Here is a 9293-nt window from a genome sequence, read left to right as displayed (position 1 = left end):
CACTTTTTCCTTCATAAGACTAATAGTAACTGCATATGGTTTGGGTTACTGGGGTTGCGTTAGGTATTGGGATTTTTTCTTTTGTTCTTTGTTTGTAGGCTTTGGGTTGAATTGTGGTGCAGTTTGGTGGCCTGTGGAGTGAGGTAAAAAAGTTATAATAAATAAATAAATATATATATAACCAACTTGAATTGGTCCAGTAGTCAGTTCACTTGTCTGTTTAAACAAATGTCGGAATAAATTATTTGTTAATGTCAATACTCTTACTAATATTGCTCTAGCATGTCACAACTTTTAACATGCTATTAATTTTCTACGAATACATTTTTCCTTAGAATAAAAGATGAAGACCCTACCCTAAAGTAGTGAGACTATTACTATAGATGTAGAGATAATTAAGCTCACATTTTCTTCAATGTAATAATGATTCCACTAAGTGATTCGCCGTGGATAAAATTATATATATACACACACTAAGGTATTAAGTAAGTTGCTAATGATACATGTGTGTTTCGATATTTGATTGCGTTAAATTTGAATTCAAAAAGTTTTTTTTTTTATTAAATCATGATCGAGAAGCAAGATAAAATTTGTTCAATTCTTCAATTTGACAATTGACATACTCAATTTCAAATATTTCATACAATAAAGTAGTGGACTTGAATGGTGTTTGTGGTGATCAATAGTGGTGACTGGTAAATGGTGGTGGAATAGTGTGGTGATTAATGATGTTACCATGGTGATTGTGCGGTGTAAGAGTAAAATTGACATTTTGATAGACGAGTAATGTTTATGCTTTTGTTCTTCGTAGACACACAAAAAAAACAATGTTTTGTTCTTCATTATCAAACAAGATTGAATATTTTAGAAATATTGTTGTATTTATTATATCAGTTTAATTTTAATGCACTAACAATGTAAATTATTTTATACAATCGTGCAATTACATACTTATTTTTTATTATCATTTACGCAGTTAATATGAAAAGTAGTTATTTTTACCGATGTAGCATACATAATTGAACGCACGTGTAAAATTACTTTATGGTGTATCAAAATTAAATTTTTATTATATTGGCCAATAACCGCTAATATTTATTTTCTTATTTTATATTTTTTAATTATTATTAAAATAAATAAATAATTTTAAATATAATAAACATTAATTATAACGGTTAGATGTGTAAAATTATAGATATTAATTTAAATAAATAATTTTATGTTATTATCTTTTTAATATTATTCTTAGTTTACGAGTAACTTTTTAAATTTTTTCTAATAACTTTATATTAGATAAATTAATTCTTAACTAAAAAAAAAATTTGACAAATAAATTTCTATCCTCTAAAAATTTTACAAATTAGTTTTTGTAGTAAAATAAATAATTAAATTAATTTTTTATTATTTACAATTTTAGATAATTTAATCTCAACATGTTATTTTATAGAAATTTTTTTTAAATGAGTTCAAATTTGTGACTTAAGCTCGGTTCATGACTCAATTGATTTTAATTTTAGAGATATAAGGAGAAATCAAATCACCGGTAAAAAGAGGGAACAAACTCCTCAACTGTTCAATAACCAGATTCTGGTTAGCTTCATTAACGCTTCTTTCCTGATTTGATTTTATTTCCTTATTTGATTTTATTAATGCAATTACATTTATCTGATGCTAGGTTTGGAACTCTTGAGTGATTCGGTTGCGCATGAATTCTTTTCTCATTTTGTTTTCTACATCGATGTTTAAATTCTATATTTAATTTCTATTGAATTGCCATGGTTGACAGTTTCAAGAGAGAATATTCAATTTGACTCCTAAACTTACATGTAAGTCTCAATTTAGTTCCTAAAGTTTCAATTGCCTTTATTTAGTCCTTAAACTTTGTGAACATAACTCATGTTAGTCCTTGAAACAATTTTCAAAGTACAAACGTTAACGGAATACTGTCGTGAACAACCGAATGCCACACTAAACTTTGTAAAATGATATCGTTTTAATTTTGGCACTCAAATAATCCAAAAACAACATCATAAATAGTATTTATTAAAATTTTACCTAACAAAATAAGTAATACGATGTCGTTTTTGAACTATTTAAATGTCAACCAAATGGTATCATTTTACAAGTTTTAACGTGACATTTGATAGTCTATAACAGCGCTCCATTAACATTTTTATACTAAAAATCGTCCCAAGGACTAATATGAAACACATTTATAAACTTTGGGAACTAAATAAAGGCAATTGAAACCTCAAGAACTAAATTGAGACTCGTGTATAAATTCAGAAACCAAATTGAGTCACTCTAGTTTCAACGATGTTCTAATAACGACTTTGATATTAATTAGTTCTGAAGCTTTTCATATACTCCTATGATTAAATCTCGTTGCAGTTTAATAGATGAAAAGCAACAGCATATTTTAGTGAAGTTGTAGATTCAAGAAATGTAGTATAGGAATCTTGGATACAATGATCGTTTTCTTATTTGATTGATATATGGGCAATTATAATATACAGACCTTGAGTGTGTAAAGATTTACAGATTTTGGATTGGAACAATACAGAGGCAACACGTGTCCATGAGCCATGGCTGTGGGTGCAGCGTGGAATTGAGTGGAGAAAGGGATGTGCCCACCACGGAGCCGAGCTTACTGAGGTGGGTCATGGGATGGTTCCGTTTGGTTTCAAATTTTTTGTTTGGACAAGCTTCATATGGATTTGCAATGAGTGGGTCCGGACAACAAAAAAGTGATCAAATGATGTTGTATGAAGAACATATAACTGAAGGGCTTATGACTCAAATGGAACAATATATATATACAAGATGAAAAAAAGATTATTAATTTAATATAATACATGTGATTTAAGCAAGATTTAATATGTGGTTTGACACTGTTAATTAATAATAGACTTATGACACAGATTATGTTGCCAAAAAGTTATTTTGAAAAACTTTTTTGAAGGTAATATACTTTAGAGTTTAGGATCTTGAGTGTAGGATTTATATTTTAGGAACTAGTGTGTAGGTAATCGTAGGTAGGATTAGGGTTTTAGGATTTAGGGTCTAGGAACATAAATTATTTTAATAATTTCATGTATTACTTTCTGTTCTGCAGTCTCAATTTCTCAATATCTGTCATTGGTTTGTGGTATAATTACTGAATACGAAACCTTTAGTCCAATGTGCAGTGTTACAATGACTTAAATGTTTCTTTCTAGGGGTGGTAAACGGGTCTAAACCCGCCGGGTTGGCCCGCGTAACCCGCGAAAAAAGGCTGACTGGGCTGGAAAATCGGGACCGCCAAATAGCAAAAGCCCGCCTAACCCGCACCGCTTAAACCGCGGGTTTTGGCGGGTTTTGGCGGGGCGGGGCGGGCTTCCCCGCGGGGCTATGGTTTTTATTAGTGAGGGGGTATTTTTGTAATTTTTTTGCCAAAACCTAACTTCTCCGAACCTAACTTACAAGAGTGTGAAGATAAAAATTGAGTGTTTTGAATTATGTTTATGTTATTTTGGAGACAATATTTATAATTATGTTTTGGATTATATTTATTTTGCTTTGGAGAGAATATTTATACTTATATTTTGAATGAAAATTTGGTTTATAGTTATATTTATTAGATATTTATAATTACAAAGACTTTAATGTTTGTGAATATTAAAAATATAATTTTTTATGCCATTAGAAATTATAAATTTATTAATATGGTTGTGAAATTATATATATTACTTAGTAGTTAATAGTAAAAAAAAAAAGAGGAGCTTTGGCGGGTTTAGCCCGCAGTTAGGCGGGGCGGAGCGGGGCAGCCCGCCAAAGGGCGGGCTTCTGGCGGGGCGGGCTTCCCCGCTTGCCACCCCTATTTCCTTCTAAGAATTAACATTAATTAAACGAAGGCAAAAGGAAAAGTGAGCTTGGTTAGTGTGGATGTGGCTACGCCTCCGATGTAAAAATAGAATTGTTGACGTGTAGAATGTAAAATAAGTAAACAGTCGGTCTTGATTGTATTTTAAGTGGAAGTTATGGAATGGTGGAAGTTATGAGAATGTGGAAGAATTAAAGACGAGACGAAATGAACATGAGACTCATGATTAACGTAAACGAGTTGATAATTCGTTGTGGTAAATAGAAATTGTCATATTAAACTGTAATTTAAACCGCAATCAGGATAGCGTAAACGTTGAACCCTAAACTTGAGCCCAGAAACATGGACCATGAGTGCTGAACCCCAAACAGGGTAAACCCAAAGAACAGGACCCGGATCCCTAATATACAAAGAGGAATTCGTATATCGGTAAGAGACGAAATGATATAAACAAATTCCTAGGAGAGGGATCCCGAACCGTGAAAAGTTAGTTGATTTCCTTATTTCTTTCTGGGACAGTACACCGAGAGACAAATGCCAGAAGCTGAACCCCGAATGTCGAACCCAGAAACTCCTAACCGTGATGACAGGGAACTATGTTATGGGAAATCGAGAACCAAATTCCGTTAACACCGTACCCAAAATTGTAAATCGCAGTTGATTTGTTTATCCCGTTTGGTGAAAGAACACCGTGACTCTGTATGCTGCATCGTGATTCCTGAACCGTGTAGGATGACATGTGAATCTGGAATCTGAATCTGTAAATTGAAATTCGTATTTCGAAGTCCGTTAATCTTAAGCTGTGATCCGATAAACCGGTCAGTAGACCGGGCTGTTTCACTGCAAAAACTGGTGGACGGGATTCGCAACTGGTCTGGTGCAATCTTGAAACAACTAATGGAACAGAATCGGTCAAAGTCGGTTAGCACTGGTCAAACTCGGTCGAATCATGTAAAAACTTCTTGGAATCGGTAGAGGTTGGTTGAACTGAATCGTTTAGGAGAACACTCCAAAAGTAATGAATTTGGGGGTTATTGGTCAGTATAACTAAATTTGAGGTTTGCTCGTTAAAGAAGAAAGATATTAGTTGTATGGGTGTCGTCCGGTCGGTTTGTCATAGTGTTGCATCGCAAAATAACTGCACCGGCCCGTACGGTCTTAAAGTGATGGCAACCGGTTGGATTGCTGCGTTATGGAAAATGAACCAAGAAAAAACGACAGCGGGTCGGTTCGGTTAATTACTTCCGGTTTTTAATTGTATTATAATGAAAACAATTTTTAATTTTTAATTTTTATTAACATTAGATAGGACAAATTAGTTTATCCAAAAAATTAATAATTTAAATTTTAAATTGATATAAATTAATATTTTTTATGAAAAATTACTACAATATATCTATTATAAAATATAACTAAAATATCCCTATGTATATGGACAATTTTAAATTGTAACCCTATAAGGATAGAGTAGAAAAGGGATAGAATTTAGCATTTTCGAAGTTAATATATATAAAAATAGTATTTTAGTCATTTTATTTAATAAGTGTATTGTAGTCATTTTTTATAAAAAATAATATTAATTTGGACGAATTCAAACTTTGATTCACTATTATTCGATCAAATTAGTTTGATTGACCTAATTTTGACAAAAATCATATAACTTAATTAATTATAGGTATTAAATTTCAATTATTAGAAAATTTCTTTAAACTCCAACGTTAATGAGGATGTGGCACTTTGAAACACATGCTCTCAAAAATTAATGAATAAACCATGGAGAAGGGAGGGGAAGGGGTCCCAGCACAATCATATCCCGTTGAATTTCACGCCACAGCTCGGCTCAATAAGCCTCCAATGAGCGCCAGCAACCTCCTCATAACATGTTCCATCCTAAACAACACGTGTCAGCATCATACATAAAGAAAACGTACATCTGTATATCTGTATGAAGTTGCATCTTTACCGTAGAGCGACCCTTGATATATTTGTCCACGCTTGTATATTTCATAGATACATATAGTAATTTATTCTTATTTGTTTTTAATTTTTTTGATTCAAGAGTCAATCTTTTATCTATTTTTAAAAGTTTCATATCACTTCTCTAAGTTGGTGTTCATCAAGAATCAACATCCCTCTTCTCCAAAATCATTCATACATCATTCTCTCTATGCACTCAGTCACAATTATATACCACCACATGTAATATAACAAGACAATTGTAAAATAAATTCAATTTCTAATATGATAACACCACTTTTCTATTCTTTTTTTTTTAATACTGCTTGAAGACATGACATGAGACATCATTAAAATAAAAACATTAAACTAAAAACTAAAAAAACATAGAAACATTAAACTAAAAACTAAAAAAACATAGAAAAATAGGACTCATGCAAATAAACCGAAATAAACTGAAAACAGAAACATAATCATAATCATAAAGGAAGAAAAGTAGAAGGCAAGCATGAAAAGAACTCAACCACCTCAATGATCGTGGTGGCCATCCCCGTTATCCGGTTGTGCTCCTTGTGGTCCTTGCAGCCTCCCTATCTCCTGTCTCAATTGGAGAAGCTCGAGGTGCATTCTTTCTTGCACATTCACAATCTGACGGAGAAGGACACTATGGTTATCTTGGTTCACCCTTATCTCACGGAGAAGGTTATCTTGGTTCACCATTATCTGACGGAAAAGGACATCATGGCTATTTTGGTTCACCCTTATTTGCTCAAGGGACGCAGTCAATTGTTGCCAATACTCTTGTGGCGGAAAATAATGCCCTTGAGGCACACGAGAGGTGGTGGAGGAGCTTGTTGTGCTTCTTCTTCGGCTTGTCCTTCTTCTTCTGAAGCCATCTGATTCAACCTCTGTTCTATATTACCATTGCTTTCCCTTCCCATCTAAGCTTGAGATGGATCAACCTTACTATGTGTCTTATTGTCCTTCTTACTACGCAATGTAATGAAATATTAGGAAAAAAGAAACCCCCCCCCCTTTTCCCAAAAAATAAATAAATAAATAAAACAAAACTCCTAGAGCAGAGTGATTATGCAACTTTGGTTGAAACCAACAATTCGAAAGAGTATTCATCAAACACATGAAGCATTATTTCTGCCAAGGAGGAATCATATTCTTTCTACTTATGTTAATATAATGTCGGGTGGGGGATATTGTTACGAGCAAAGTCTACTCAGTATATAAAATGAGATTTTGTTGTCACTGCATACTATTAAAACTAGAGGCGGTAGATCCATTAGCCATTCAAGTTGTGAATTGTGATTCTGGACTGTGCTAAAAAAGCATCAAGTTGATGGTTCACCGGTCACAACTATAAATAGCTCCTGCACAACTATAGTCTATAAAAAGCTCAATCCACTTCCCAATTAGAAATCATAATATGTTTGACTACCTGAAACTCCTATATGAACTAGCACAACATAACATAACTAGATCGAGGTATATTAGCCTTGGAAATAACCAATCAGGGATAAACAATATAGTTCTTGCCGAGACGGTATAAATAGATCAACGAGGTAACCAATCAAAGTTCACTAATTACAAAACTGAACTCTTTAGCTCAAGACAGTACCAAACTACCAATGATTTGTCGGGCGATGCAAAATGAACACGGGAAGCACACACATTTCCCCATTACAAAGTTCATATACAAAGTTCATCCATTTCTTATAATGCCCCCCAAATCAAATACACTGTCAAAAGTTATCCTCTTAAACAAACCAAAATATTCATTTATGACAACATCTATATAAAAAAAGAGGAACTTTAGCATGAAAATTGAATTAGTTAGTTAACACAGAAACCATCTTTGTTTGGCCAAATAACATGAACACCTTGAAAGAAGAACTCCCCAAGATACCGAAGATCAGAACACGGACATTAAAGAAAGAAAAATAGATTTGTATCAGCTTATGTGAATACAGTCATTTCTCTGCATCCCATATATCAACCTTTAAAAAATAATAATAAAATAAACAAAAAAACCCAAGATTTTACATCGAAACTACAGAAAACAATGAACGAACAAAAAGAAAGAGACATTTCATTTCAATTTTTTTAAATAATAATTGAAAAAAAAAAGCATTACCCTAGTAAAAACCTGCAAAAAACTTTCCCAAGATTCCTGTACTACATTTCTTGAATCTACAGCTTCACTAAAATATGCTGTTGCTTTTCATCTATTAAACTGCAACGAGATTTAATCATAGGAGTATATGAAAAGCTTCAGAACTAATTAATATCAAAGTCATTATTAGAACATCGTTGAAACTATCAACCATGGCGATTCAATAGCAATGAAACACAGAATTCAAACATCGATGCAGAAAACAAAATGAGAAAAGTGGAGAAAGGAGTTCATGCGCAACCAAATCACTCAAGAGTTCCAAACCTAGCATCAGATAAATGTAATTGCATCAATAAAATCAAATCAGGAAAGAAGCGTTAATGAAGCTAACCAGAATCTGGTGATTAAACAGTTGAGGAGTTTGGTTCCCTCTTTTTACCCGTGATTTGATTTCTCTTTATGTCTCTAAAATTAAAATCAATCGAGTCATGAACCGAGCATATGCCACAAATTTGAACTCATTTAATTGTTTTTTTCTATATAACATGCTGAGAGATTAAATTATCTAAAAATGTAAATAATAAAAAATTAATTTAATTATTTATTTTAATAAAAAAAAACTAATTTGTAAAATTTTTAGAGGATAGAGATTTATTTGTCAATTTTTTTGTTAAGAATTAATTTATCTAATATAAAATTATTAGAAAAAATTTAAAAAGTTACTCATAAACTAAGAATAATATTAAAAATATAATAACATAAAATTATTTTATTTAAATTAACATCTATAATTTTATATATATATATATATATATATATATATAACAAGTCATAATTAATATTTATTATTATATTTAAAATTATTTATTTATTTTAATAATAATTAAAAAATATAAAATAAGAAAATCAATGTTAACAATTATTAATTAATATAATAAAAATTTAATTTTAATATATATTTATTATTAAAATTAAATTTTATTTATATTGGCCAATGATGGTTAACATTCATTTTTTTATTTTTTATTTTTAATTATTATTAAAATAAATAAATAATTTTAAATATAATAATAAATATTAATTATAACTTGTTATATATATAAAATTATAGATATTAATTTAAATAAAATAATTTTGTGTTATTATATTTTTAATATTATTCTTAGTTTATGAGTAACTTTTAAAATTTTTTCTAATAACTTTATATTAGAGAAATTAATTCTTAACCAAAAAAAATCGACAAATAAATTTTTAGGATAAAATTTATTTGTAGAGATTTAAATTGAAATTGAAAGACAAAAAATTAATATTATGTTTGTTGAATTAAAAATTAATATTTAAATTTTTATT

At 30.8% G+C, this 9293-nt stretch overlaps 1 long non-coding RNA gene across 1 annotated transcript; it reads right to left on the bottom strand.

Moving 5' to 3' along the window:
- Window positions 1–6045: 6045 nt before the first annotated feature.
- LOC112755570 (uncharacterized) lies at window positions 6046–8471 on the bottom strand. The gene is made up of 2 exons (XR_003179039.3): window positions 8335–8471; window positions 6046–6808 (listed from the first exon to the last, which is right to left on the bottom strand). It is a non-coding gene; the product is annotated as an uncharacterized lncRNA (long non-coding RNA).
- Between the last annotated feature and the right edge of the window lie 822 nt (window positions 8472–9293).

The sequence above is a fragment of the Arachis hypogaea genome, chromosome 6 (genome assembly GCF_003086295.3).
Source record: "Arachis hypogaea cultivar Tifrunner chromosome 6, arahy.Tifrunner.gnm2.J5K5, whole genome shotgun sequence".
Lineage (NCBI taxonomy): Eukaryota > Viridiplantae > Streptophyta > Magnoliopsida > Fabales > Fabaceae > Arachis > Arachis hypogaea.
The sequence above is the reverse complement of the archived record's forward strand: the minus strand, read 5'-3'. Positions and strand labels throughout refer to the sequence as shown.